This window comes from Manihot esculenta, chromosome 3 (assembly GCF_001659605.2).
Source record: "Manihot esculenta cultivar AM560-2 chromosome 3, M.esculenta_v8, whole genome shotgun sequence".
NCBI lineage: Eukaryota > Viridiplantae > Streptophyta > Magnoliopsida > Malpighiales > Euphorbiaceae > Manihot > Manihot esculenta.
This window is the reverse complement of record NC_035163.2, coordinates 4,970,419-4,985,471: the sequence shown is the minus strand read 5'-3', so window position 1 is coordinate 4,985,471 and position 15,053 is coordinate 4,970,419.

The following is a 15,053-nucleotide window of genomic DNA, read 5'->3' as shown; positions in this document are numbered from 1 at the left end:
CACTTCCAGGTTGGTGATAAGGTTTTGCTTTTTGATTCAAGGTTCAAACTATTCCCTGGAAAGCTTCGGTCAAGGTGGATAGGACCATTCTTGGTTGAACATGTCTATCCACATGGAGCTGTTGACATTCGGAGCCCACAAACAAGCAAAGTTTTCAAAGTTAATGGGCATCGTTTGAAGAGATTCTATGAAGGTTTTACTGTCCATGTTGTGGAGGAGGTCCCCTTGGATCCCCCTTCCCCAGATTGCTGAACAAGACACTGAAGTCCAGCCCAAGACAGAAAACAGGGCGCTACTGGGAGGCAACCCAGAGGCAGTGATTTGCCCAGTGATTTGCCCACGTTTTGCTCAAATCGCCGGGCAAATGACTGAAGATACCATAATCACAAGTGATAGGGGCAGTGATTTGCCCAATTGCCCAGATAAAATGACCAAATCACCGGTCCAATCGCAAGATCAAGCACGCCATCAGCAAAAGGCGTGAACAGTACCAGTACATCAATTGCAAAAGAAGAGTGATCTAGCCCAGTGATTTGCCCACTGCTTGCCCAAATCACTGGGCAAACCACCATGTCAATAATCAAGAGGGCCAGCATTAAATGATCAGGGCAGATTCACATACCCAAATCACTTTAAGTAGTCTTTTATTTTATATTTTATTCTTTTACTTTTTACGCTAACTACTGTTTCCTCTTCTTCTTCTTCGAGCTTTCTCTTCTCCGACCATCACTCAACCACCGGCAAACTCAAGACCACCATGGTAAGAATCAAGATGAGGGCCACTGGCGGACCATTCATGTGGAAGAAATTAGGGCTACCCAAACCACCCACTCCCTCTGACAGTGACGATGAAGCGTGGGACGCACCTCCACCAGCCACCGCCAGCGCCGAAACACCACCGGCCACAAGCACAGGAACAGGACGCACCGATTCACCGGCCGCCCAGATATATCGCCGGCAAAAGAAACGGCAAAGAACGTCGCCACCACCATCCACAACAGCCTCGACGGCAAACCCTGCCGGCGAAATACTGCCTGAATCCACCACTTCCTCCAGCCACGGCCAGAAACGGCCAAGAACTCAGTCGCCACCTCCACCGCCGAGATCAGAGCCAGAACCACAAACCGCCATTGCCACACATCCCACAGTTCACGAGGAAGGCGGTGCGCCCAGTGATGCGCCCAGTAATTTGCCCACTGATACGTCCACAGACTTGCCAAGCGCTATGCCCAGCAATGTGTCCAGCGATTTGCCCACTGATTCCACCAGCGCTTTGCCCAATGATACGCCCACTGATGCGCCCACGGACTTACCAAGTGATGAGCCTGGCGATGTGCCCAGCGACACACTCAGTGATATGCCCAGCAATTTGCCCAGCGATTTGCCCAGGCCAGCACACCCAGCTCACATCGTCAAAGCACTGACATTCAATAAAATTTCTGAGAGCACCAGGCTGCTTAAAATCTCATCCCTACCATATCACCCAGGTAAGCATATCCATCATGCCACCCTTGGAGCACTGAGACTCCATTCCCAGGTACGTTCTCTAATTTCTGCTATTGGCTGGGACTCCTTCTTTTTCCTGCGCATGCCCTCTTTCCTGGAACTCACACAGGAGTTCTTCACTACATTTTATTTTGATAAACCTGCCATGCACAACATACACACACCAGGAACTATTGGATTCAGGTTACTGGGAAAGCGATTTCGCTTATCCCTGCAGGAATTCAGCATAGCCATGGGCTGTGAATGCCCACAGTCCACCTGGGACTTCCCTGCTGAGTTTGATCCAAGCTCTGTGTACTTGGAATTGAGTGATAATCCACCAGAACCATACTCACCCACTAGGTCCAAGGACCTATACCTCAGCAACCCCAGTCTGAAATACCTTCACAGGCTCCTGGCATACACATTCTCTGGGAGGAAGGATGCTTCCAACATCCTGACCAGAACTGAGTTATATATTCTTTGGTGCATGCACACACATAGGAAAATACATCTGGGATACTGGGTTGCCACCCAGTTATCTAGCATCATTCAGTATAACAGGCCACTGATTTTTGGCCCCTTGATCACTGCCATTGCAGTGAATCTAAAACTTTTGCACCCAGCATATACTGACCTCTCCCCCACCCCCAAAACAACCCCCTTGGACCTACGCACATTGGATGATATGGGGTTGCTTTGTAAGGTGGGGGATGTTTTTTCCATTGCACCTGCAGGTCCAGTAACGCCACGCCATGAGCGTGTTTTCAGAAGGAAGAAAGCCACCATAAGCACCACCCAGCAGCCAGCCACTATAACAGCCCCTGCAGAAGAGACGACACAAGCAATAGGGCAGGAACCTGCAAATGAACCACATCCAGCAGCCCCCCAGCAAGATGCTCCTCAGCCACCTGAAGATGACGCCCCCAACCAGACAGTAGAGGCTCGTCTCAGTAGGATTGAAGATCGAATGCAAAGGATGGAGCACTTGTTGGACCTGCTGGTGGACCATTTTCTGCCCCAGCACCGTGACAGATAGCAATTTGCCCAGTGATTTGCCCAGTACTTGCTCAAGTCACTGGTCAAATCACTCACTGGCCAGGGAGTACCTTTCCCTTTTCTCCTTCATTTTTCTATATATTTATGCTTACACATTGAGGACAATGTCTAGAATAGGTGTGGGGGTGTTTAGGGAATATTTTGCACAAGATTTCACCATATTTAGTTTTCTTTTACATTCTTTTTGTTGTTTTTTTGCATTATTTTTACCTCTTTTTGCACACACCAGAATTTTTGCTTTCCTTTTCTCTTCACACTTTCTGCACACACACAGAATTTTGTCTTAGCTTTTGCTCTGCTCAACATAGATAACAAGGTTGAAAGAGTGCCCTTATCTCATGACCCCATTGATTTTCCAACCCTTTAAACCTAAATTGAACCATGCACAGTATGTAGCCTTTACTTAGGAAGTTTTTCTTCTTAAATTGAGTTCTTGAAACTGCTGTGGCCAATAGGAAAGGAAAATAAAATACATGCAATAAAAGTTAATGTAATTCTCTTTGAGTTGATTTGCCCAAATTGATATAAAAAGGAAAAAAGAAAAAGAAAAACTCAGCAAATCAAAAAGCACAACCTGTTCCTATGATCTAAGGCTATGAACTGAGCTAATAGTCACTTGGACAAGTGACTAACTGAGTAACCGGAGGTGTATTACCCATGTGCACCGTCGCGTAAAAAGGTTAGTGACTTTTCAAGCATAAAATAAAGTTTCGATGGTCTAAGATTATGAACAGAGCTAGTAGCCACTTGGACAAGTGACCAACTGAGTAACCGGGGGTGTATCACCCATATGCACCATCGCGTAAAAAGGTTGGTGACTTTTCAGGCAAGGATAAAAAGTGCTGGTAATTAAAAATGCTTAAAATAGGGCAAGTCACTCTTGAGGGATTGCATTAAACCTAATATAAATTAATAAGCATGATCAAATAAAAAACTTTCCCTTGGCCATGGTGAGCGATAGGAAACAAGGAAAGAAGGGGACAACCTTAGTACATGCATCCTATACTGTAGTGTTTCAATTTAGGAGTCTAGGGGGGGCTGATTGAGTGGTACTTAGGCTCTAAGGAAAAAGGGGGCTTGATTGGCTAAGTTATTTGTTGCTTGAGGACAAGCAAAAAGCTAGGTGTGGGGGTATTTGATCAAACACAATTTAGCCACATTTTTATTATCCCTTTTATTGCTTATTTACACATTTTCTAGCTTAATTTATGGTTTTTATCTTGTTTTTACAGAAAAGGAAGAATCTGGAAAATGGGAGAAAAAGTGCAGAAAATTTGCAAAAGGATGATTTGCCCAGTGATTTGCCCAAAAATCTGCTCCCATCACTGCCCAGATCAAGCTAAAACAGATGCCCAGAGGTAACAGACAGCAGTGACATGGGCAGGCGATTTGACCAAGACAATCAAGGATCACTGGCCAAATCACTCGCAGAGGCATAGAGGATTGACTCACAGAGAAGCGATTTGCCCAGTGATTTGCCCAAGAAACTGGTCAAATCGCCGGGCAAATCACTTTGATAGCAGAAAATTACAGCAGAGCGGGAAAATGGACAGCAAACAGAAATCCGAATTTTCAGAAGTCCAAATCCAATCCAATCACTTCCAACACTTATCCAAGAGCCACGAAAGAACTTCTCATCCAAGGAAATCCAATTGCAATCAAATTCAACATCAAAAGAGGAGTCCAACATCAAATCAAAGAGGGATTTCAAAACCCTAGACAATTCTTCAGCTATAAAAGGGGAGTCTCAAAACCAGCAAAAGGATCTGCTGATCAGCCTCATCCAGCATCTCTCCCTCGCCAGAAACTCTGCAGTTGTTCTTCTTTATTTTCTTTTCATCTTTTTGTGTATTTAGTCCACCATGAGTGGCTAAGTTCCTTGTTTCTAGTTGAAGTTGTGAATATTCAGAATTGTGATGAATTGGGAGGTTTAATACTCCATTGTTGAACTCTCGTTTGTTTCAATATTTATGCAATCTGATCTCTTCTATAAATATTACTTGCTTTTAGAATCAATAAGGGCCCATTGCTTTTAATTTGCTTAAGTAATATTGTTTGAATGATTTAGGTCCGTAATTGCTTAGGTTGTTCAAATACACATTTAATCAGGTTGCATAATCTAAACTTGACCACGCGGTTGGCAAGGATAGAATTGGGTTTCTCTAAGTCTTAATGCAATCAACAGTTGTTCGATGCTATAATGCCCCAAGGACGTTCCTTGGCAACTTGTTGATTAGTGTTTGATTAGCGAACGTTTCCTAATCAAACTAGAACTAAGGAGGAATTTGGATTGTGAGAAGTGTCTTCCACAACCAAAACTAATTTATTGAAATCAAATAGGAGTCTTTAATAATCAATGATCAATTCTGAACAAACTGAATTAGACTCACACTTCAGCTAGAATCTCTTTCTCATTGAAATTTCTTTTCAAGTAAATTATTGTTCTCTTTTGATTTTAGATTTTAACTCATCAAAACAAACCCCCTCTTTTATTTATTTGTTATTACTTGCCTTAGTCATTATTAGGAAGATACTTGGTGTCAATTCCCTGTGGTTCGACCCTATTGCCACTATCTGCAAATTTATTTGTTGATTGATAATAGGTTATTTTTGACGGCTTCGACAACCGCCTATCAATAGTTATGTAAGGATGTTTATGGATGTTAGAGGTGTGCTTGACCATAGATGGTTGTTATCCCTTTTATTACATGATCTTAGAGATTTTATGATGTTTATGTAAACCAACTCAACATATGTTATGTCATCCCATTTGGGGGCATTGATGAGATCCCACTGAGGGATCAATGTTATGTTTATGTATATGCACAGGTTGAGTTTGGTTGATATGTATGGAAAGAAAAGTTTTAATTTTTATGTATGTTGTTGATCATGTATGGGATTAAGCAGGTTCACAGGATGCATGTTAGGCTTGCTACGGGTCCCGGCGGCCTTAAGTCGACCCGGATTCTAGCGCCGGTAGCGGTCCGATTTTCGGGTCGTTACACGAGCCTTATTGTTTGAAGCCCGGGTTCCTTCTAAGTTTTGGTTTGAAGCAGTTGTTACTTCTATTTACCTCATCAATAGACTCTCGTCTCGGATTCTTAATTTTCGATCTCCACTGTATACCTTGTCTTCTCATCATACCATTCCTTCCCATCTAAACCTTCCACTTAAAATTTTTGGCTGCACGGTCTATGTTCACATTTCTAAATCACATTGCACTAAACTTGATCCATATGCTCTTAAGTGTGTGTTCCTCGGTTATGGTGTCCATAAAAAGGGCTATTGGTGTTTTGACCCAATCTCTAAACGGCTCTTCACTACTATGGACTGCACTTTTCTTGAAGACGAGTAATTTTTTCTCCTCGCCAATTGGCAGTGAGAGGGAGAATACAGCAGAACCACCACTTCCAAGCTGGCTTGTCCATCCACAGGGAGAGTCAGAAAATCCTCAGAGGGAGTCAGAGACTGTCCATCCACTTTCCTTTCTTGAGTCTACACTAGAATTTGGAGACACTGATCATCTAGTATAGTCCTCCCTTCTTGAGTCTACACCATAACTTGGAGACACTAGTCTTCTAGTACAGTCCTTAATCTCAACGCCACAACCAGAGCCTGCCACCGTAGAATATCCAGAGAAATACGCCACTGAGGTATATGAATCTGAACCCTCTCCTTCCTCTAATAACTTTACCACTGAGCCCAACTCCCTTGAGTCTCCTGAAATAGGCCACTATGCACTATCCCCTCGGAGTAATAGAGGAGTTCCACCCAGGAGGTATGATTCAAAATTTGAGGCAGCCAGATCTAAGTATCCTATGGCAAATATTACTAGAGGAAAGAATCTATCACCTCAGTTTATCACACTACAGAAAAATATTTGCTTAGAATGGATACCAAAGGATGCCACAGAGGCCCAGAAGGACAAGAGATGGATTGAAGCAATGGAGATCGAGATAGATGCCTTGAAGAAAAATAAAACCTGGGAGAAATGTTGGCTACCCAAGGGAAAATGACCAGTGGGATGCAAATGGGTGTTTACTGTAAAGTATAAGCCGGATGGAACAATGGATAGATATAAAGCCCGACTGGTAGCAAAAAGATACACTCAGACCTATGGAGTCGACTACTCCGAAATGTTCTCTTAAGTAGCAAAAATTGATACAATATGGGTCCTATTTTCTTTTGCTACAAACCTAAACTGGCCACTTCACTAGTTTGATGTGAATAATGCTTTTCTGCACGGTGACCTAAAAGAGAAAGTTTAAATGGATGCTCCACCAGGGTTCACGAATGGATATAGACGGGGAGAAGTGTGTCGATTAAGGCGAGCCTTGTACAGGTTGAAACAGTCTCCCAGAGCATGGTTTGGGAGATTTACCCAAGCAATGAGGAAATATGGATATCAGCAGAGTAACTCCGATCACACCCTGTTCTTGAAGAGACAAGGAAGAAAAATCACGTGTTTGATTATATACGTGGACGATATGATTATAACAGGAGACGATGTGGATGAGATCAAACAGCTGAGGGACAACTTATTCCAAGAATTTGAGATGAAAAACATGGGGGATTAAAATATTTCCTTGGGATTGAAGTTCTCAAGTCAGACCAAGGAATCCCGATATCACAGAGAAAATACATCCTTGATCTGTTAGCCGAAATAGAAATGATAGACTGCAAACCGGTTGATACTCCAGTAATGGTCAATCATGAGTTGAGCAAAGATTCAGAAGAAGGACCAGCAGATAGGGGGAGGTATCAGAGACTGGTAGGAAAGCTGATTTACTTATCACACACCAGACCTGACGTGGCGTATGCTGTGAGTTTAGTAAGTCAGTTCATGCATGATCCAAAACAAGACCATATGAAGGCAGCATGGAGGATTGTTCGATATCTGAAAGGAAAGGAACAGTTGGGATGGGCATGTTGTTCAAAAAGAATGATCATCTCAGTATCAGTGGATATACGGATGCTGATTGGGCAGGAGACCGTGCCGATAGATGATCCACTTCATGATATTTTACCTTCGTTGGAGGTAACTTGGTGACATGAAAAAATAAGAAGCAAAAGGTGGTGGCACTGTCCAGTGCTGAACAGAATTTAGGAGGATAGCAAAAAGACTTGCAGAGCTACTATGGATTAGAAAGTTGATGTTTGAGCTTGAATTTCCATCAGGGGACGTAGTGGAACTTCATTGTGACAACAAGGCAGCAATAAGCATTTCCGAAAATCTTGTTCAACATGATCGAAAAAAACATGTTGAAATAGACCGACATTTCATCAAGGAAAAGTTAGACAATGGTTTGATATCATTACCGTTTGTTCAATCAGAATATCAGTAGGCAGACATCCTAACTAAAGCAGTTCCTGGACGAATATTTCATGAAACTTTGGGCAAGTTGGACATGTTGGATCCACATAAACCAACTTGAGGGGGAGTATTGGAAAGAATATTCTGTCATAATTATAATTAATTAGTGATTAACATTACCATAGCATAATCCTAGCATGATTCTAGGCGATAATTGATAGCATAATCATAGGCATAATTGATCATATCTTGTACTATATAATCCTTGTATCCTATTACACAGAAAGCAAGAAAATGAAAAATACTTTTCTTTCTATAATTCTAGAATTAGCATATTCATTTATGTTAAGAAATTAGTAGGTTTGATTTAAATAATTTGCGTGTTTTTATTGATCAAGTTTGGGTTCTTCCATCTTAATGTAATTGACTAATTAAATCTACACGCGTGTTGGGATTGTTAGTTAATTAGGAATTAATTTAAGTGCAAAGCGGATTAATTTAATTATAAGGAAGAATTGGTGAGATTCGCGTATTTGACCACTATAACTAAACAATAGATAATAAAAAGAATTATTTTTCTAATCGATAATCAATTGCAAAATACATCAATTTAATTACCTTCAGCTGAATTTATAATTAATTATTTATTTCTTAAATTTAATTGCATTGTTTAGGTTTTTTTTAAAGTATTTTTGGATTGGCCAAGGCCAAAAAAAACGAATTTCATAAAAACTCTCTTCTTCTCACTTTTTGTATTAAACTACACTTATATTTCAACTAGTTATATAAATTAAACAGAGTTAAGATTTCTGTGGGATCGATATTCACTTACCCTATCTACAAGTTTTTATTAAATTAAAAAAACGAAAATAAATTTTAATTGACGAATTCGATGCTTGTCAATCTCTCTTTGTTTTTCCACTTGTAAAGCCATAGAATAGGCTTTATTCCTACAAGGGAGAGGATCCATCATCAATATCTTGTTCTTAACAATATTGTATCCTTCATTGAGTCCCATAACGTACTGCATAAGCTTATCTTCATTTTTCAGATTAGACATCAACTTTACTACTCCACACATACACTCTGATAAAGGTCGTAAGCAAGTCAATTCATCCTACTTTCTTCATCTTTGTGAAGTAAATCATCATATTTAGGTTGCCTTGACTAAGTGCACAAATGTCTTTCTTGATCTAGAATAAAAGAGGACCATTGCTTTTCTCAAAATATTGTTGTAGTCCTTCCCAAAGATCTTTGGCTGATCGTACATACAAGAAGGCCTCCATAATGTCTTTTGACAATGTATTCAAGATCTAAGATGCCACCATAAAATCCACCTTATGTCATTCTGATAAATATGAGAATCGACATTTGGCATTGAGCATTTGCCATTGATGAAACCTAACTTGTCCTTTGCCCTAAGCACAATAATCATTGCACAAATCCAAGAGAAGTAATTTTCTCTATTTAATGAAACACTAACTAAAATTAAACCTAGATGACCTGCTCTTTGAAAAGCAATAGTGATTTTTTTTTAATCTTTCTTTTGGTATAAATGATATTGCAGAAAAAGAATTTAAATAAATTTTTATAAAATAATACATAATTTTATTTTCATACATGATTAAAATTTTTGAAGTTAAAAAAAATTAAACTTTTTTTTTTCATTTCAAATAAGATAATTGTAAGAAAAAAATTAATTAAATTAAATTTTTACAAAATTCTTAATTTTAAACCATATATAAAGCATTTATGTGTGAAAGCCATACAAGTCAGAAGCAACATACCTATATAAATTTGCATATAAGTCAACTGCTTTTAAATACCTTGACACAAGTCTGAGCTAATCTACTGAAATTAGTCAAGTGATCCAAAATTAGGGCAGACGGCTCTTTAAATTCTCATAATTAAACAACCATGAGGTGCCAAATCTTTAACTCTAAAATATTCTCATTGTAGAAAGCTTGGGTATGAGATTTGTATACTGTAAATATTCTATATATGTGTATAAGGGCAGTGAACGGAGTAGTTCTAGAATTTCAGTTAGTTTAATTTTTTTTTATTGATTTTTTATTTTTTAAACTGAAACTTTTAATATTTTAGATGAAACTGAATCAATTAACTTAAAATACAGACTTAAAATACCAAATAAAATTAGTTAGAATCAATTTTTCAATTCAAATCTCTTTTTGCCTAATACTAGTTCTAGGGCTACGGTAAATATATTATTATAAAAAAAATAAATTTACAAACAGATAAATTTTTTATAAATTATGAAATTTTAATTGAAATTTAATTTACAAATAGAAAAATTCATTTATGTAAATTTTATTTGTAATTTTTTTCAAATGAAAAACAATACATTTACTTTGTAAAAAAATTTCACATATAAACATACAATTAGTTTATAATTTCATTTTTAATATAAACTTTAATTTGTTTATAAATCTATTTGTGATACAAACAGTTAATTTATTTATAAATTTTTTTATAATTTAAATTATTATAAATCTATTTGTGATTCAAACTGCTAAAGAATGTAATTGAATCGAGTCGACTTTTTTAAATTTTGAACTTATTTTTTTTAAAAAAAAAAAATTAATAAGCTCATACTCAAATTGAGCTCTATATATAAACTTAGACTCGATTCCTTAAATATTTAATGAACTAAAACTTAATTGGATTTTGATTCCTAGGGAGCTCATATTCAAACTCGATTGTTAGCTAGAGTTTAAAAATAATTTAAAAATAAAAATATTTTATATTGTAAAATTAAAATTTTTAAATTTTCTTATGAGTCTCATGTAAGAGTCCATAATATGATAAAAATCATATACTAATATTGCAGGGAGAAGAGACATTCCCTTTTATAAGAAAGGAGAATCTCCCCTCACTTATAATTTACCAATGTAAAATTAAAATTAAATGGATAGAAATGAATTTATAAATGAATGTATAATTTTTTTGTAAAATTAAATGCAAATAAATGGATTTACAAATGGATTTACAAATGGATATAAAATATATTTGTAAAATTAAATAGACATAAACAGTTTCTCAATCAAACCTTGAGACATGTGATCTGATTGTAAAATTAAATAGATATAAACAGATTTGTAAGCGATTTGAAAAATTAAATAAATACAAATAAATTCATAAACAAACATCTAATCCGTTTATAAATTAAATAGATACAAACTGATTCACTAACAAACGTATAATACGTTTATAGAATTAAATGTACATATATAGCTTTTCTTTCATAAGAATATGTAATTCATTTATAAAATTAAATGGATGCAAATAAAATTGTAAATGAATATGTGATCCATTTATAAAATTAAATGAGTACAAACGAATTCACGAGCAAACGTTTAATTCGTTTGTAAAATTAAATAGCTTTTAAAATGAATATATAATCCATTTATAAAATTAAATGGATATAAATGAATTTACGACATAATTTATAAAATTATAAATTAAATTAAATAAATATACCTAAATTCATAAATATACATATAAACTATTTGAAAATTTAAATAGACGTACATGTAGTCTATTTTTAAAATTAAATAAATATAAAAAGTTTATAAATAGATATATAATTCGTTTATAAAATTAAAAAAATAGCGTATAATTAATTTATAAAATTAAATAATATAAATAAATATAAAAAATATTTTTCAACATAAAATTATTACAATTACAAATAGATTGATATCCCATTTGTAAACTCTGTTAAATTTTTGTAGTATATTGAAATTATTAGGTGGCCACAAATCACTTTATTATCATTACAAAATGATTGAGAGATCAACTATTTATAAAATTTAATCATTAAAAATTGTAAAATGCTTTTACACTAAAACTCATAGAGATTTTTCTAAAACAATGTGCTGAGCTTGGAGAATGCTTTTTCTAAAACAATGATAAAGTTTATTAACTTCAATAATAATTTAATAATACGAGATACTTAAATTTTAATATAAGAGTGTATTAGTAAAAATTAAATAAAATTTAATTAAAATATTTTAATTTTAGTTATAATTTAATTTTTTTATATTATAAAAAATAATATATATAAAAAATAATATATTATTACTTACTAATTTTGGAAGTAGAAGGTAAAATATTGCAAGAGCCGCCCGTTTATATTTGTTTGCTTTCTGTGAAACGGAAAAAGAAAAAACTTTTTTTTTCCTGGAAATTATATAATTACAAAAAAAAAGAGGAAAAAAACATTAAAAACAAGCAAAGGATTGCATCGTAATTTTTCCAATTGATGATTGGAGGATTGGAGTTGAGTGGTGGTGGGACCATGGAACCAATGGGAAAGGTTTCTTCCACATCAAAATCATTAGTTTGATTGTGAAATTACATTATGACTTTTTTACAGTGCTGTCCAATCTCCATATCTTTTAGAGATGAAAAATTCACGTTTAGATAATGATATCTCTGATACTTTGTTGATAGCCAACGGTTCAGCTTTGTTGGACTCCATTATTCCAATTCGCCCACTGCTCTTCTACCAGGTTTTCCAATAGAAAGATGCATCCACGTTCCATTGAAAAAGAAATTCAAGGGGTGAAGACTAACTAATTACTTTTCTTTTTTTTTTGATGGGATTAGTCTAGGAACTACTAGCAATATAGGATACAAGCAAATCAGATCCAGAGAAAGGAAAGTCCTCATTCACTGGTTTCATCCATATTGAAATTCTATGAAGAATTATACTGCACAAGCAAATAATTGGAGAATCTTAATCATTGAAAATTTTTTCATTCCTTGCTAACTAGATTGACCACATTATAGAATAGAGTAGATTTAACCAAAATCTTCTTTGAAAATTACCATGCACTAAAGAGTTACATTCATTAAATAATTCAGAAACAGAAGAAAGGAAGCATAAAGAAATACCCCACCAATTTAGGAACCAGCACCAAGCCATCCAAAATATGCTACAGTGTAAGAAGATATGCGAGACTGATTCTCTTGGAAGCATGCATCGAGGGCAGAGATTTCCGGATGGAGAGATGATTCTTGATTTTGCATACCTATTCTCTTTTACATAAACGATCGCCACAGGCTAACCATACCAGAATTTCAACCTTTAGAGGTACCAATCCGAGCTAGATATATGAGGAGTTTGTTGACGTTCCAGATAAGCATCCAATAGAGTTTTATAAAAAGAGTTCACCGAGAAAGTCCCTTCAGTGTTTGGCTTCCATATAAGTTCATCATCTTTAATGGAACATAGCTTGAAATTGTCCAAGATTAGCATAGTTGTGCCAAATAATTTGTTTCCCATGAAAATAAATTCCTTCGCCATATTAAATTCATAGATTGTGATATCCGGATTTGAAGAAAGACTAAAAAGTCTGGGGAATATAGACTTAAGAGATACCTCAAGTGCCTATTTATCAGACCAAAAATATATGATTTTTCTATTACTCAGAATGTATTTGTTTATGGAGTTTATTTGATTTTATCTGAAACTAGAGTTTATTAGTTGACGTAGACTGCCAATATATTTAACAATAACGTTATATTAAATCCAATGTGTTCAAAGCACTCTGTCAACTTTACTAATATCATCACAAGTCACCGAGTGATGTTCTACTTTCCCCACCTTAGGTAGAAGCCTTTTTCTCTTCCTTCATGAGACTGCATTATATTATGATGGACAAAAATCAATTATTATAATAGATAAAAACTCTTCCTTTAGATTGGAAAAAAATTAATCACAATAAAATAAAACTAAATAATTTTATTATAATAAACTTAAAAAAAATAATATTCATACCGATCTATGTCAGAACTAATCAAAATTATCTGTTATGACCATAAAATTCAAATATTCTAATTAAGTGTAGCACAAAACTACATAAATAGTACAAAATTACACGTTATCTTATACCAAATATATTTTTCAATATAAAGATTATATATGAAATTTACAGTTATATAAATATTTTATTGAGTCATCTGCGATCTAAATGTATATGAAAAATAAATAAAAAGTGATACTACAAATAAAATTCATTTCGATTTGCTTTTTTTTTTTCTTTTAACACTATATAAAATGTTTAAAATTTACATATATACTTATTATTATCGGATGATATCGTATAGCCAAAAAACATCAAAATCATATATATTATCATCATCAATACACAGTAAAGAGATAATATAGCCAAAATATTAGTCAGTAACAGATTCAAATCTTATCTTCTCCCTACCGATTGCATTATCTAGCCTCGTAGGTTTATAAGCAAAAGAAAAGAAAACAAAAAATATTAGTCAGTTATAGGTTCTTATTTGGGAGATATTGTAGTGTTGAAAATCTGATTTTTAATTTTGTGTGAGATTGGAAATCTGATTTGATGATGTAAAGATTGAGAATGATGCAACCAATATCATTTAGATTGTAAGATTTAAAGGCTTAAGTACTTGGTTTTTGTCTTTATGTCTTTAATATAATTATTAAAGGTGAGAGATTGAGTTGAAGTGAGGGCATGCGCATGGAATTTTTAATGTGTTGATTTTGACGATAGATAGATTTTGCAGGATTTTGTTCTTTGTAGGGGTCGTTAGGATACGCATCCCTTTTTTTTTTTTTTTTTTAATGTTTTTCAAGTTAGGCATCGCCGTTTTGAGGTTGAAAAAGTCTGCACCCGAATCTTCAACTGATAGATGCTAATCCAATCTTTAAATTACTTTTTTATTTTATTTATTTTCTTGGAAAAAAAAAACATGCATATTTGTTTTTTTTTTTAATCTCTTGTAACTTCTGATTTAAGAATATTTTTATTAAATTTTAAAATATAATAGTGAAATCTAAAATAATGATTATTATTATTTTATATATTTAAATTATAACTATAAATTAATAAAAAAAGAGTAAATTATTTACGGTCTTATTCGTCGTTAATTTTTGTTTTTTTTCCATAGATCAAGGAAAATGGGTTTTGGTAGGAATTGTACAGATTTCATATGCCTTTCCGAACATAACTAAGAGTGGCAGTTAGTCTCTTATTTTAAATTACATCTCATGTTGCTCGAAAATTTTTTTAAAAAAATTATTATTTAATTCTTATATTATTAAAAAACTTTATTTTATTAATTCTATAAAATATATTAAAACGTTGGAAAGTTTTCTGTCTATTCATACCTAGAACACTGCTATCCTTTCATA